At 38.2% G+C, this 15,704-nt stretch overlaps 1 pseudogene; it reads right to left on the bottom strand.

The window, feature by feature from the left end:
* Positions 1–12,047, bottom strand: part of LOC102742004 (V-type proton ATPase subunit D-like) — a 20,649-nt pseudogene extending 8,602 nt beyond the window's left edge.
* Between the last annotated feature and the right edge of the window lie 3,657 nt (positions 12,048–15,704).

Below are 15,704 nucleotides of genomic sequence, written 5' to 3' on the forward strand. Positions count from 1 at the left end.
TCTCCTTCTCCGTCTCCCTCTGTGCTCTCTCTCTCTCACTCTCGCACTCTCTCAAATAAATAAATAAAATCTTAAAAGAAAAAAAAGGAATGGACTTGGACAAAGTGGGTTTCATTGTGAATTATGAATAAAAGAATAAAAACAAGGTTATTTAAGGCATAGAAAGCATTCATATGAACAAGAATCCTCTAGCTAGAAACAAAATGGTAAAAATAGAAAGGAGAGGACTGAACAATGCTCACAATAGTTTAGCTCAGCTGATGCATTATTCTAAAGCAAACAAACTTCCACTTATGGCAATGGAAACCTGATTGATTCAGAATAGATCGTGCACATAATAAAACAAACCTAATGAATAATTGGCCTTGACCCTTCAGACCTCACTCTTTCAAATTGCCCAATACTAATAGGGTACCAAGAATATGGCTCTCAAACATTTTGGTTTCAGGGGGCTTCAGACTCTAAAAAAGTTACTGGGTTATATATATTGATACCACATTCAAAATTGAAGCAAAATTTTTAATATGTATTTATTTTAAAGTAACACAAAAATTCCATTACATGTTAATACAAATGGCATGTTTTTATGAAAATAACTGTGTTTTCCAAAAAAAAATTAGTGGGAAGTGTTTTATATTTTGCAAATATCTTTAATATAACTTAACAATAGGCTTAATAGAACACAGCTGGATTCCCATAACTGCTTCTGAATTCAATCTTTTAGCAATATATTGTTTGGAAGTATATGAAGAAAATCCAATCCCACACAGATAGTCACTTGGAAAAAGATGGAGTATTTAACAGTCTTCAGATAACTGTGGTTATTCTTCTTTGATAATATACCAAAATTTGACAAATGATAATTTTTTTAAAGTTGGAGGACTGACACTACCTGACTTTAAGACTTACTATAAAGCTACAATAATCAAGACAGTGTGCTATTGGCAAAAAAAAAAAAAGACAAATAGAACAATAGAATAGAATAGAGAGCCCAGAAATAGACTCACATAACATAGTTAAATGATCTCTGACAAAGGAGCAAAGACAATAAAATGAAGCAAAAATAGTCTTCCAACAAATAGTGCTGAACATCCACAAGCAAAAAGATTAATCTGGTCTCAGACCTCAAACCCTTCTCAAAAATTAACTCAGAATGGATGACAGACGTAAATATAAAATGCAAAACTATAAAATTCCTAGAACATAACATAGGAGAAAACCTGTATGACCTTGGATATGGTGATAACTTTTTAGATACAACACCAAGGCATGATCCATGAAAGAAAGAATTGGTAAGTGGGACTTCATTAAAATTAAAAACTTCTGCTCTGCAAAAGAGAATGTCAAGAGAATAAGAAGTCAGACTGTGAGAAAATATTTGCGAAAGACACTTCTGTTAAAGGACCGTTAGGCAAAATATACAGAGAATTCTTAAAACTCAATAAGAAAACAAACAACCCAATTAAATAATGCGCCAAAGACCCGAACAGACGCCTCACCAGAAAAGATATACAGATGGCAAAATAGCATACAAAAAGATGCTTTCCAGTGTGTGCCATCAAGGAACTGCCAATTAAAACGAGACACCACTGCACCCTATTAGAATCCAAAATACTGACAACACCAAATGCTGCCAAGTGTGTGGAGCTACTCTCATACATTGATGGTGGGAATGGACAGCCATTTTGGAAGACAGTTTGGCGGTTTCTAAAAAAACTAAACATACTCTTACCCTACAATCTGGCAATCATGATCCTTGGTATTTACCCCAAGGTGTTAAAAACTTGTGTCTTCACAAAAATCTATACATAGGTGTTTATATCAGCAAAACTTGGAAAAAAGTAGGATGTCAAATTTAAAAAATTCATTTGGTAGTTTGAAAATAATTTAAGCAGCTTGCTCTTTTAAAGTAGGTACTGAATAGTCTTCATGGATGGAATGCTTTAGTAGAACAAGGACAGAAAATTTACCTTGGGATCCAGGAATGTGTAAGCATTCCTAAAGTTGCTCCAAGTGCTTACACTGAGATACTACTTAAATTATTCTCCATTAATTTAGTACATCCAGACAATGGAATATTATTCAGCACTAAAATGAGTTACCAAGCTATGAAAAGACATGGAGGAACCTTAAATGCATATTACCATGTGAAAGAAGCCTATCTGAAAAGGCTACATACTATATGATTTCAACTATATGGTATTCTGGAAGAGGCAAAACTATGGAGACAGTAAATAGATCAGGGCTTGGGGGTAGGGGGAAGGATGACTAGGCAGAGCACAGAGAATTTTTAGGGCAGTGAAAATACTCTATACAATACTGTAAGGGGGATGCGTGTCATTATACATTTGTCCAAACTCAGAGAAGGTATAATGCCAAGGGTGGATCCTAATGTAAACTATTGAATTTGGTTGATTGAATTTGGCTGATTGTGAATCAATGTAGGCTCATCAGTAGTAATAAATGTCCCATTCTGGTGAGGGATGTTGGTCATGGGGGAGGCTATATGTGTGTGGGGCCAGGGGTACATGGGAATTCTCTGTACCTTCCTCTCAATTTTATTATAAACCTAAAACTGTTATAAAAAAAATCTTAATTTTTTAAATTTAATTTAATAAAAAAAACAGTAGAGGGGTACACAAAAATCTAATAAAAGTAGGTTAGGGTAACAGGAAAAATAGAAACATAAGGGAAAGCTAGACTTCAAAATGTATACCTTTTTCAAAGATTTTATTTATTTATTTGAGAAAGAGAGAGGTAAGAGAGAGAGCACAAGTAGGGGGAGCTGCAGGCAGAGGGAAAAACAGGCTCCCCGCTGAGCAAGGGGCCCGATGCGGGGCTCAATTCCCAGGACTCTGGGATCATGACCTGAGCCAAAGGCAGATGCTTAACTGACTGAGACACCCAGGTGCCCCCAAAATGGATACTTTAGTAGATTTTTAAAATTTTATATCACAAAAATTAATTCACTTAATTTCCCTGAAACCAATTTTACTACTTCAGATCTAATTAATGGATAAAACTTACACAATGTGTCCATCCATATATATTTTTGTGTTGAAAGATAAACAGAAATACCTCATTTTCATAGACTTCCCTAGAATGTTTTTATTGATAGCTTCGTCTTTATTGCTTAAACTCATTTGGATTCTCTTCCAATGCATGTCCATACATAAAGATGAAAAGTGTAAAACTATTTTATTAGAAATATTGATTTTAAATTTAAAACTGTTGAGAATAAATTGCTTGTTTAAGAAAAGCCAGAGGGGAAACAGTGAACTAGGGTGTTCTGTGTAAATGAGCACTGTTTGGGCATGCCATTCTCCTTACAATTTCTGTGAGAAGATATTGTGCAACCAAGTATAATTCACGTCTCTGAACCTCAGCTGCAGAAAATAAAGAAATCTGTGGCTCAGTATTGTCATAGCTGATGTCTATCAACAACTTAAATTCATGGCACATACATAATTCCTGCATGTTCATTGTTCTTCCCTCTCATCCACTAAATCTACTGGCAAATAAACATTTTGTCCAAGTCAGATCACAAAACGCTTCCAGAAAATGTCTGCAACATATTCTAAGCAAAACAAAGGGAACTTTTAGTCAGGGGAAATCAGCAACGATCCAGCCTGTCAATATTCTTTAGTAAACACTGTTCTAGCCCAAAAAAGCTGGTTAATCAGTGGACAGGAATGATCCTCCCATCCAATGTTCAAAGGAATCCTTATCAGGGGATGATCGGAGTTCTTCCTAGCATACCCTTCAGTGCACCCTAGTATACCCTTTCTTCAAAAGACTTCCTAGGACTCCATGCAGCGTGGGGAGGAGATTGCTGAAGAAGGACAGCCTCCTTTAAAAGAAAAGTAAGTCGGGGTGCCTGGGTGGCTCAGTCAGATAAGCGACCAACTCTTGCATTCAACTCTTGATTTCGGCTCAGGTCGTGGTCTAGGGGTTTTGAGATAGAGCCTCGAGCCTGGCATTGGGCTCTATGCTCATCGGGGAGTCTGCTAACCTCTCTCTCTCCCCCTCTCTCTCTGCCCCTCCTCCCACGTGCTCATGCTCTCTCTCTCTCTTTCTCTCTCCCTAAAATAAATAAATAAATCTTTTTAAAAAATGAAAAATAAGCCATGCTGTGCAGGATTTTAAGTGTAAGAGTGGTAATTCTCATGCTGGTGAATGCCATTAATCTGGAAGTTTTCAGCAACTACAAATAGGTCAATTTCCTTATTAGGTATGCCACATAAATGAATATTACTAATAACAAGGAACCATTATCTCAAAACATTTTTTTTCACTTTAAACGTGTAAAAAACTTCTGTGTACCACATTATCTTTTTTTTTTTTAAAGATTTTATTTATTTATTTGACAGAGAGAGACACAGTGAGAGAGGGAACACGAGCAGGGGGAGTAGGAGAGGGAGAAGCAGGCTTCCTGCCGAGCAGGGAGCCCGATGTGGGGCTCGATCCCAGGACCCTGGGATCATGCCCTGAGCTGAAGGCAGATGCTTAACGACTGAGCCACCCAGGCGCCCCCACATTATCTTTTTTAAATAAAGAATGAAACAAAAATAATTCCGCTCTAAATCTATGGAAACTCATGGAGCTGTCGTAAAGTTCCACGGAGCAAGGATTGAGGGGTGTAAGGTTGTTTGTTCCTATATACCAGATGGCCACTGATGGCTGTGCTTTTATAGTTTTTCTGTCCACTTTTTGCATTTTCTCCTTTCCCTGCTACTTGCTATTATTCCAGCTTACTAACAATATGTGCTGCTTCTTTTCTTTGCTTTTCGTTTCTTTTTCTTTTCTTTTCTTTTCTTTTCGTTTCTTTTCTCTTTTTGAGAGGGAGAGACAGGCTGGCCAAGCGGGGGTTGGTGGTTGCGTAGGAAAGGGCAGAGGGAGAGGGAGACAGACTCTTAAACAACATGGAATTCCACGCAGAGCTCGATCTCACGACCCTGAGATCACGACCTGAGCCAAAATCAAGAGTCAGACACTTAACCGAATGAGCCACCCAGCCACCCCTGTGGCTGCTTATTTTCAAACACTGAGTAAGGACTAAATGGTAGCCCTCAACCTCTTACAGAACCAAATGCTTGTGCTCTGGGTAGGTCCTTGGTGTTCAGAGGTCTTTATCAGTTACTGCCAGGTTTAAGATGAAATATGTTATAGTGGAAATCTGGCTTCTAGAAGAGGGGCAGATTCATTTAATATAATTTCAATCCTTTAGAGTAACTGTTTCAAGTTCTAATCTGCCTCTTGTCACAAACACTAACTATATTTAAGCCAAAACCCTATGGTACCTTCTTCTCAAGTTGTCACTGTTTTCAGAATGGTGAATTCAGTCAGTTTCCCCAAGTGCATCCCTCAGAACAAAGATCTGCACAGGTGATGTAGTAAGCAGTACTACCCTTAGAACCAGCTATGGGGACCCCTACCCAACCTGCTCCCCACCACCCTTGACGCTCTGGGTTTCCTCACTGCCGGGGGAGTAGACTTTAGATGAAAGCACTGTGGTGTTCACAAACATGCAAGCAAAACTTCTTTTGGATTTGGAAGAGGCCCAGGAGCAGAGAGCCAGGAATATGCTCTCCCTTCCCCATCACCACACACCAAGGAATCCAAAAATTTCTAAATGAAAGCTTGGTCTTTCAGGTCATTTGGCTGATGTATCAGTCAAAGTAAGAGCATGGGACACATTTGAACAATGTGTTAGCTTAATGTATAGCTTTTAAAAATATAGGTATATGCTCTATGGGCTCTCATTTGTACTCATGTTCCAGCAGAGTAATGACTTATATAAGTAATACAAATTCTGTGAAAACAAAGAAACTGCTTATCTCGTTTACTGCTATATTTCCAAAACCAAACACATAGCCAATGAAATGTTAAATGAAAAGGGTGTCTCATGGTTTAAAAATGTTCGGCCTTTTGCAGTTCCCTTTGGAGTATTAGTAAATTAGCACTTTAAAGCCTTTGAGAATCCAACTATTTTAACCAAGTCCCTCTTGTACTCTAGAGACTTCCTCATATCTACTTTATGGTGGAAAACTTTTAGGAATTGCTCAAATCAATGGTACATATCAATCAGCCCTCTTTGGGAGCATCTCAAAATACCTTGGAATGGATATATTGTACCTTCAGTTATGGTCCTAGATACAACCCAAACATTAGAAAAAACTAAGAAATATATTGGATGCTTTTGAAGGAAATAAATATAAGATTTTCTTTTTCGTGAACAAATCAGGAGTTCAATAATAGCAAAACATTAGTCTTTTCTTGGAATTTTTCTACCTAAGAATTAAAGAGGGATGGAGAAAAAAGAAAAAGTTATAAACCTACCATATTAAATTTAAGGTGAAGAATAAATGTCCCATGAACTTTTAATACTCATTCAACAACTCATTTATCAATTTAAAATGTATTTACTCCTGTTGTCACTAATCTTGATTCAAATGCTAGTCAACTGAGGATTTTTAGTTTAAGCATGGATGTGCATTGTAATTAATACTGATGCTAATTATGATTAACACTTGGTATCAGTGCAAGGTAGAGTAGGAAATTTATACTATAGATTTTTAATTTAAACTGGAACTCTAGAGGGGTGCCTGACTGGCTCAGTCATTAGAGCGTGCAACTCTTGATCTCAGGGTGTGAGTTAGTTGCCTGTAGAGATTACTTAACAATGAAAAATCTTTTCAAAAATAAATAAATAAACGGAAACTATAGGGAAAAGTGGGAATGTATATTACAACTCTTTCAGAAACAAGTCACAGAAATCCTCTTCAAACTAACTTAACCACATAAAAGGATTTATTGGCTCATGCAACTGGAAAGGACATGGATGCCTTCGATGCCAGGAATAAATGAATTGGAGAACTCAACTGTCTCCTCTCTCCTCTGTTCTCCTACTTCTTTCCCCTTTCCCTTCTCCCCTTTCCTCACTCCTCTTCCTCTCACCCTCCTTTCATCTCCCTTCAAACCCCCACCCACCCCATAGGGTCTCATCTCAACTTCCCTTTGTATTGCCCTTCTCTGCAATCACAGAATTTCTACCCTACGTCAGGAATCCTCGTAGCAGAAATCTCCAAATCATATCACCAGAGGACAGAATACCTCCACCTTCAGTATATAAAAACTCAAGGAAAGAAGTCTAATTGCCCTGCTCCCTGCTCCTTGGGAGCCTGCTTCTCTCTCTCTGTCTCTGTCTCTCATGAATAAATAAATAAAATCTTTAAAAAAAAAAAAAAAAGAAGTCTAATTGCCCTAATTTGAGTTACATGTCCTGATTAGATCCATTGTTAAGAGCTGGGAAGATACATTGCTGCTCGGTAGCATCCCCTGTTCCCACAATCACATCTTTGGGTGAGAAATCAAAACAAAGCAGGTACTCTTACTGCAAGAGGAATCAAGGGATACTTGACGTACAGAACTTCAGATGTCCCAAGTGTAAACTGCTAAATTTTAGGGAAGTAATTTGACAACATACATTAAGACTCTGTAAATTCATAACTCCTATCCATGCTAAGGAAAAAATCCAAACCCAGAGGCCATATGTATCAAGAAGTATCCTAGAACATCATCTACATACCAAATGTTACACTCGGTGTTCTATGTGCCCCATAAAAGGAAAACAAATAGGTAAATTATAACTTCACAATAGAGTATGATGTTGCCGTAACAAGGAACATTGCTTGCTGCCTGGAGCCTGCCTGCTACCAGGATTCTCTTCCTAAGTGAAAAAGCAAAATACAAATCTATATATAAAATTCTGGAAAAATAAGTAGGTAGAAAAGATAGAAGAAGAAACAACTCCAAAATGTTAATAGACTTTGGGTAGTGAGGCAATGAGTGGTCTTTTATCCTTTATATATATTATTATATCATATTTTAAGTGTTTCATTATTACCATATTTCCTATTACAAACACATAATCTTAATGATGAAAAATCGTTAACTTCAAGTTTTAACAAATGATAAAATTCAAGCATTTAAATATAAGATGGGTATTCTTTGAACTTCTCATCTTCCCGAATTTACAAAATGTTTCTCAAAATCAGTCATTTACTTCAAAATATTATGGCATACTATAGATACCCAATGTCCTTTACCTACTCCAGGTAAGTGACCAACTGGAGAGGAACATATGGAATGAGGTACATGCTAGTCAGTCATAAGAGGAAGGACTATTTGCCTCCTTAATTTTCTAAAATCTGTACCAGTCAGAGACAAAACATCATTACACAGCATGCAGAGCACATCAGCTATTTCTTTAAGGATGAATTTCAATTGTGTAGAATGAAATAGAAGCAACTCTTTCTACAATTAAAGCAAGGTCTAGCAACTGTCTCCCCAACCCTACCCCATAGTTCAGGCCTTCCTATCCCTTGCCCCTGGCCCGCGTATACCGACTTCACCAGCCCCACTCCCAAACCACACATATCCCTCTTCTTGCCCAACCTCAACAGAACCCATTTGCACTGGGATTCACATCACTCTTCAAGTTCCTACTCAGGAGGATGAGGCAGGTCATTAAGAATTATCTCCTACCCATGAGGTCAATAGAGCCAGAACCCTGTCTGAGAAGGGCAATGGGGAAGTGACAGCTTCAGAGACAGAGGCCCAGGCAACAGCTGCCCCATCCTAGTTACACTGAAAGACAATAGGCTAGTTCTTTGTCATGGTCTCTCAGGGTGCAGCCTCACAGTCATCGAAATGAAAAACTGCTTTGAAACTAAGTCTGATGGAGGTGCAAATATAGTGGCTAATACTTGTAATAAGTTCTTTGCTTTTATGTTACCCTTATTTCTTGCAAGGTCATCATCCGGTAAAAAGGCACGTAATGTAAGTTCCTTCTACCTGAAGCCGAGCACCAGTTACATTGCTAGCTTGCTATGTGACCTCAGGTAAGTCACTTCATCTCTTTGTTCCTATAATACGGTAAGTTTGGACTAAATTGTTCCTCAAACTTATTTTAGTATTCTATGGAAGACTTTTTACAAAGCCTTAGCTACTGTGCTTCAAAACATAGGTCACGATAAATCCAAGATTTTCTGTTATTGCTTGCTAACTCTCTTTCCCTTGGGTCCTTCTCACAGGATGAATATAAAACTCTTCAGCTTACCAGTGTGCTTATTACGTATACTAAACCTTTAAGCTCAACTATAAAATCAAAATGCTAGTATTAAAAGCAAAAAAAAAAAATCACTCATTTAACATTTTCATGGCAAATTTTTAGCTATTAAAATTTAGCTATCTGATAAAAATTTAAATAACCACTGTAATGTAGAATCGGTTTTAAGTAAAATCTATGCTAAGGAAAAAAGAATGAGTTTTGAGGGGGAGATTGAATAAGAGGAACAGAATGTACGGGGAGGGACGCTAAAGAAGGAAGAAGTGAAGGAAGGGAAGAAGGAAGCTGTTTACCTTTAGATAATATGGGAACAGACATTTTAAATCCAAATTACTAAAGTGCAGTTTAAAGTCTATCGTTTGTATTTGAAAAATAACGCCTGGTAAGTCAACTCTTGTCATTTTTATATCTATACGTAAGGTCTACTAAATCCCCCAGACAATAAATGAAGATCAGTGTCTCTTGAGTATACACACTGGTGCTCCTCAGCTCTGTCCCCAAACTCCCAGCAGAAGTCACAAGCAGCTGCCTTGGCCACCAACCATGTCCTTGACTTCTCCAACTTGGTTACCTACACCACTGGCTGGTCTGCATTTACCAAAGAGTCTGAGACTCCAGTGACCGATTCTGCTCTGTAGATCATGCTTGATGCTGCACTAGGCGATAGATCACTTCTTCCCTTTCCTGCAGTGGATAACAGTTTGCTTTCACATGAGATTAGCCAGCTTTAGAGTGTCCTCTCTCAGGACTTCTTATGTGATAACAGTAAACATTCTCATCATTAAAAATTTAGAAGTTGACTTCAGAGACAGTGACCACATAAGCATACGATGACGCAAAACTGTAATCCATAAGAATTAGGAAATTTAAAAGATTCAGAACAGGGGGCCTGGGTGGCTCAGTCGGTTAAGTGTCTGCCTTCAGCTCCAGTCATGATTCTAGGATCCTGGGATCAAGCCCGCATCGGGATCCCTGCTCAGTGGGGAACCTGTTTCTCCCTCTTCCTCTGCTGCTCCCCCTGCTTGTGATCTCTCTCTCTTTCTCTCTCTCTCTGTCAAATAAATAAATAAAATCTAAATAAATAAATAAACAAAAGGTTTAGAACGTGCCCAAACTAATAACCCCCCAAGGGCAACAGTCCACAGGTATAAATAAATTAAGTGTGTCCAGTTGTATCTAGGTTAACTACGTACAGATGTATATGCGGAATGTATTCAAACATATTACTTTCGTAACACAGATGCCTTCCACCCCGAGAAGGGTGGCATCGATGGCTGGAGTAGAAATCCCAGCTCCTTGAGGTGCCCCACGTCTCTCCATCTCCATACAAATTCTTGCAGCCTCCTGGGTCTGCTGAGTAGCTCTTTAAAGCCTTGCTATACCTCTGTACTCGCATAGTTGAAGCTTAGGAAACGGTTTATTGCTTACATCAATATGTGTCTTAGTTTGGGCATTTGAGGTATAACTGAAGACTTGAGTCTCTACACATCCCTACAACAGGAAAGGGTGAGTTAATTAAAAGCTTAACTAATTCTCCTCACCTGACTTCCACACTGCCTGCGCTTGTGGCCTGGCTCCTAGCCAAGTCCTTCAGGGCAACACACGACCAAAGCCAGCCCCCCAACTGCTGGGAAATGTGGGGCCCAGATTATTATACAGTGGCCAGATTATTATATGTTAAAAGCAAATAAGACTTTTAAATAGATAGCTGAGGCTTATTGACATGCTATCATTCTCTTAGCTTTATTACCACTATGAGCTTCTCATCTTGCAAAATGATCACTGTTCACATCCACAATCACTAAAGCATGGGGTGGCTGTTTCACTCCCAAATACATTTTCCCAAAGTATTAAACTGGCGCATTTTGCAAATAATAAATGTGAAACATCCTTGAAGCACTAGTGCAGAATATGCAATCATATAGTTCCACAAAAAGGGTAGAAGAAATTTTGCCCAGTTTGCAACCTGCTAAAATTTCTCAAAAAATGTGTTGATTCTAAAAATAAAAACATACCATCCTTGTAAAATAAGGAAAGGAAAAATTTTCCTCTTCTAGTTCTGATATTGCTTTCTAGAAACCAAAAGAGTATCTATTCTCAATAAAGGGATAATGGATAGGGTACTGTTTTCATTGAGCTAAAAATTGTTTACAGTAAACATGTGTAAACCTAAAATTCTCAAGCAAACGCATCAAAAAGGACATTGACTGGAATGCAAATGCACAGAGTTCAATGGCAAAATGGAATCTTTCCTTGAACTTCCACTACAGTTATCTCATTTCTCCACTTGACTTTAACACATAATTATGGTTTTCCATAAGCCAAAAAAGGCTCCAAACAAAAGAAATTCTTCATTCTGCCTGTGTCATTCAGAGTGCGTCTTGCAGGGGGAAGGGAGGAGTGTGTTAGTATAAACGATTGTCTCACAAAATATAAAGTGTCGCTCCAATTTCTCTATCATCATCGCCCTCTGTCCTTAACTCTGTGTCCCAGCTCTCAGCATTTGCTCATCGTATTCTTCAGGGGTCTCTCTCCCTCAGAATCTCAGTTTTTTTCAGGCGTAAATCATGTCTTTTATTCTCAACATCTTTCAAAATACCTGCAACTCAAGAAAAGTTTGTTAAACTAATGATTTAAGTGTTCCATTTACAAATTAATATAGTAATTCCAGGACTCCTGGTGTAAAAAAAAAAAAAAAAGGCATGGTATCATGGGGAAACAAGGTCTCATATCATTCGAACCATGAATACAGCAGCAGAGTTCCCTAATATTGCAGTTACCTCCAGAATAGCCCTCTGCCTCAGATTCCTATATAAAGCCCACAAAGTATAAAGGAAACTAGAGTATTTTGAACACCTTTCATTTTCTACATGCTGAACTCCAGGTCTACCTGGAACATCAAAAACTGGTTTCTCATTCCCGGTGACCCTCCCCTAGGTCCTAGCCATCCAGCTTCTTTCTGATACCTGGTTCTGCGAGAAGTCTGTGTGCCTACCTGACCAGTTCTATTTGGCTGCTATTTAAATTTGAGTTTATACGATAGCAACCACTACTTACACCTCAGCGTGTGCCCCTGGAGCCGAAGCTCTAGTTCACATTTCCCTAGGTACACTATCACCACTCAGGTAGAGAATGTGAAGTATTATATTTTCAATTTCCTCAAGAAATATAAACTTATACCTAAAATACTAGTAAAAAAATAATCCATACATGTAATTAATTAAAAAAAAATCCCTGATAATTGAAACTAGAAATGATATTCTCAGCGCATCAAGTTATCTCTTCCTAGTCTTTTCAAGATTATCCTTGACACATACATGGGCACCTTTAAATAATCCATACATCAATACTATTAACAAATAATCATCCGATGTGATAATGATAATTATTTTCTAAATTTTGTAGATAAAGTAACTGAGAAAAACAAAATTATTTTCTTCAGTTTTCAAAAAAAAAAACAAAAAAAAACCATAAAATGTAACTTCAACACACCAAACCCTTTTGTTATCATGGATCCTATTTACCTCCTTCCATAATGGATTTGAAGTTACGCAGCATAAATGGAAAGAAAGAGAACTAGTATTTTCTGAGCACCTAAAGTGTGCTAAACACTGCATTGGTAACTCAGATATAATTAAAACAATGAGGAAAATAGTATTGATCTCATTTTACAGATGAGAATAGTAAGACACAGTGAGGTTACTTTTCTAAGATCACATAGCTAGGAAGTGTTACAATATAAATTTGTTTAGAATTTGCACTCAGATCAAAGTCGAGGCATGCCATTTTTTTCTATGGCATGCTGACATAAGTATAATAAAACCAGAAAGCACATAATCAAATAAATAAATAATAAATAACAAAAAAAATCACGTTATAAAAGCCTAGAGAACAAGAAGATAAATATTCTGTATATAGAAAAGAACCGATTGTATTTTTGGTTTTTTTAGTTTTTATTTAAATTCCAGCTAGTTAACATACAGTGTAATGTTAGTGTCAGGTGTAGAATTTAGTGATTCAACACTTCCATACATCACCTGGTGCTTATCAGGACAAGTGCCCTCCTGAATCCCCATCACCTATTTTACCCATCCCCCCTCCTACCTCCAGTCTGGTAACCATCAGTGTGTCCTCTGTAGTTAAGAGTCTGTTTCTTGGTTTGCCTCTCTCTTTTTTTCCCCATGATGGTTTGTTTTGTTTCTTCAATTCCACAAATGAGTGAAATCCTGTGGTATTTTAACCCAAATCTTAGACCTGCACTATTTGCCAGGGCAAAGAGGGAAATCACAGGAGTAGAGCCCTCATTTATCTAATAAACAGAAGACTACTGGCTTATGAAGAAGGAGAAGCAGCTTATAAGTTCTGAGAGAGGTTTCTTATGTAGGTCACAAACTGAACCACACACAATAGAATCCATTTTCTCCATATCAGTTATTCAGAAATGGCAGAAATGTCATTCACGTAGGTTCTTCTTACATGAACCCATTTCTATAGCCAGGTGCAAGTAAACCAAGATAGCCTGCTGCTAGCATAATTAGAAAAAATACTAATAATGTGGGGTACCTGGATGGCTCAGTCGGTTAAGCGTCTGCCTTCAGCTCAGGTCATGATCTCAGGGTCCTGGGATCGAGCCCCGCATCAGGCTCCTTGCTCAGCGGGGAGTCTGCTTCTCCTTCTGCCCACCCCTCCACCCCCACCAATTGCTCAGACACGCGTGTGTGCGCCCTCCCTCTTTCAAATAAATGGATAAATCTTAAAAAAAAAAAAAATGAGACACCACAATGCAAAAGTTTATCTTTCTCAAATCATCAGATCTGACTCTTCCCTTCTTATCTCATGTTCATTAGCAAAATGTTTTTCTGATAACAAGAAAGGGCCTATTTCCTCTGCCAGAACAGCTGGTCATTCTTTAAGTCATTTAGCCTGTCAGTCCATCAGTCAGTCAGTCAGTCAGTCAGTCAACAAATATTGATTAAGTGTCCACCATGTGCCAAATTCTGTGCTAGGTACATGTGAGATCAACAGATGTGGCCCATTTCAATGAAATTTATACTCTAGTGGAGGACACAAATCACGTAGTCACACAAATACTTATATTCAAACCCCAATAAGTATTAGGAAGGCATTACATAGTGCTATGGGAGCTAGTAACAGGGGGACATGATCTAGGCTGGAGTAGAGGTGGGGAACAGGTTAAGAAATGCATCCCTTAAATTCCTCTAAAAGAAAAGATTCCAGGCGCCTGGGTGGCTCACTCGGTTAAGCATCTGCCTTCAGCTCAGGTCATGATCCTGGGGTCCTGGGGTTGAGCCCCTCATTGGGCTCTCTGCTCAGTGGGGAGCCTGCTTCCCCCTCTCCCTCTGCCACTCCCCCTGCTTGTGCTCTTTCTATCTCTCTGTCAAATAAATAAATAAAATCTTTTTTAATTTTTTTTTAAATAAAAGGAACGATTCCTAAATAGTTTTCCCTTTAAGTCAAGCATCTTTTTGTTTAAATAAACTTCTTGCTTGAAAAAGAAGAAGAAATGCATCCCTGAGAAGGTGGCATGTGAGCTAAGATGTGGCTTGCTTTTGCTAAGCACATAATCAGCCATCTCCATTTGTTGATTGGGTTCAGCACCACATTAGAAACCATGAAGTATACAAAGAAGCCTAACATATACATCTTCGAAGAAGTTTCAACTTGATTAGGCAGGAAAGACATGTACATATGAGAAATTCATGATACAAAAAAGCATGAGAGAAGCATCAAGTAAGTGGCACAAATAAATGGTGATGGGAAAAAGAACTATGAACGTTAAGGACTGGCATAATGCAGAAAGAGTTCTCAGATAAGGTAGGACACAGCATAAGCCCTACAACAATGGTTTTCAAATGTTTTAGATTAAAACACACAATAAGAAATACATTCTACACCATGGCCCAATATAGGCACACAGACATAAATAAAACAAAAACTAAAGTTTCACGAAACAAAACTTGTTCTCACAATATGTGCTCCACATTGAATGTTTCTATTGTATTTCATTTTTTAAATCTTTTCTTTATGTGAGTCGTAACCCCCTAAATTGACTTCATTACTCACTAATGAGTTACAACCTAACATTTGAAATTTCTGTAACAGAAGGGAGTTCTGCACACAGTAAAGGTCCTTTACAGAGATAAAAGGAAACCAAGAAGTGATTCTCATCTCCTGTAAAAGTGGCCCAAGCTGACATGACCTCCAATTCCTTCCCAGCACTCCTCCTGCTTCTCCTCATTTCCAGTCACATCGTTACCTTAGCAATGAGGAATCCATGCCCAGCAGGTGGCTACAACACATATTTACAATATAACCTTCTCTGAGGCATAATCTTCCACTAACCACTATCCTCTACCACCACTGGGTGTACCAGCCTGACTCAGTCCACGTGTATGAAGCTTCCTCACATGAGTAAGTGAAGACTGCTATCAGAGGTATGACTAGATCAAAATTCCGGGCAGACCCACATTTCAGCTCCTGAGGCTACACACAAGTAGAGGGAATTTATCCATTAATCCAGTACCTTTCTTCAGAGGCATTAGTTTTAGGCCCA

Source organism: Leptonychotes weddellii, chromosome 2 (assembly GCF_054177405.1).
Source record: "Leptonychotes weddellii isolate Sample4059 chromosome 2, ASM5417740v2, whole genome shotgun sequence".
In the NCBI taxonomy this organism is placed as follows: domain Eukaryota; kingdom Metazoa; phylum Chordata; class Mammalia; order Carnivora; family Phocidae; genus Leptonychotes; species Leptonychotes weddellii.